At 39.9% G+C, this 1,273-nt stretch overlaps 1 pseudogene; it reads left to right on the top strand.

Moving 5' to 3' along the window:
* Positions 1 to 533: 533 nt before the first annotated feature.
* LOC149253586 (heat shock protein 21, chloroplastic pseudogene) lies at positions 534 to 830 on the top strand (annotated as a pseudogene).
* The last annotated feature ends 443 nt before the right edge of the window (positions 831 to 1,273 follow it).

Genomic DNA, 1,273 nt, shown 5'->3' with positions numbered 1-1,273 from the left:
TTCAGAAAACCCTCCAGACAAAGCTACAATACATGAATGTTGAAAATGTCGATGATTACAAATGGCTAAATTCTTCCTATTGTCTAGTTCCTAGATAGCTTGATTTGTAGCAATGAAAGAATGTTATTTCAAGGGAGATCATCCAACCACTCTGGTAACAACTTTTCCAATTTGAAGTATCGAAATCCAAAATACTTATCTATTCTAAATCATTTTTGCTTTTATTTACCTCAAGTTTACCCTAAACCGAACATGATCCTCTTTTTGGATGATGACATGTTCGCGTACAGAGAAGGATTTTAATGAATGTTTGACTCAGTGAAAGGAATCTGGGCTGCAGTTTGATGGTATAGTCTATGTTTTATCATCTCGTTCAGCACAAGAGGAGCTGATTGAAAGATGTTTTTTAATTTTGCAATGGGAAACTCAATATGTTGATTAATAATGTCGGTATAAATATGAGGATTTCTCATTTCTTATGTCTACCAATGTTGAATCAACTTATCATATGTTTTCGAGCCCCTTACACTATTATGGAGGATGAGAAGTCGTATAAGTTGCGGTTCGACATGCTTGGGCTGAGCAAAGAAGAGGTCAAGGTGGGCATCGAGGATGGAACCCTCGTCATCAAAGGAGAACAGAGCGAGGAGTTGCAGAAGGACAATTGGATCTCCAAGAGCCAAGGCAGCTACATTACTTGTATCATTTTGCCCGACAATGTCCGTATGGAGGAGACGAAGGCATATATGAAGAATGCAGTTCTGCAAGTGTTCATGTCGAAGGTCGAGGAAGCTAAAAGCCAGAACCTTATCAATATGAAGGTTGAATAAATTTTGGAAGATTTGTCTTCGGGATCATTAGAGTTTATGATGGATCCTAATGTTGAAATTCAAGGAGATGTGGCATCTTTGGAGAACGCATGCCTACTGTTTGATAAAATGTATACACCAGAAATGTTCTTATGGAATGTTAATTCAATTATATTTCCATGTGCATGGCTATATCGGCAAGGCGTTTTGACCCCTTGGAGCCGTAACAGGAGACCTGTATTACAAGGTGACAGTTGGTGGCGGGGTCGTGCTGAGGCGTATCTGAAATTTGTTAATCTACCTCCTGACACCCTGCGAAAAGGACGTGTCTATCAAGCGAAAAGGGAAGCTGCATATTTTGCTGTAGTGTGGCGCCATTTGCCGTGTGGGGTTATTTCTGTTAAAGGAACTGAAACTCCCGAAAATTTTGTGACAGATGTTCTCTGTAGGGAATATGCGCTGTC

The sequence above is a fragment of the Pinus tabuliformis genome, chromosome 7, assembly GCF_031772625.1.
Source record: "Pinus tabuliformis cultivar Carrire ecotype Pingquan chromosome 7, CPIR1, whole genome shotgun sequence".
NCBI classification, from domain to species: Eukaryota; Viridiplantae; Streptophyta; class Pinopsida; order Pinales; family Pinaceae; genus Pinus; species Pinus tabuliformis.
This window is presented reverse-complemented; position numbering and strand designations above follow the sequence as displayed.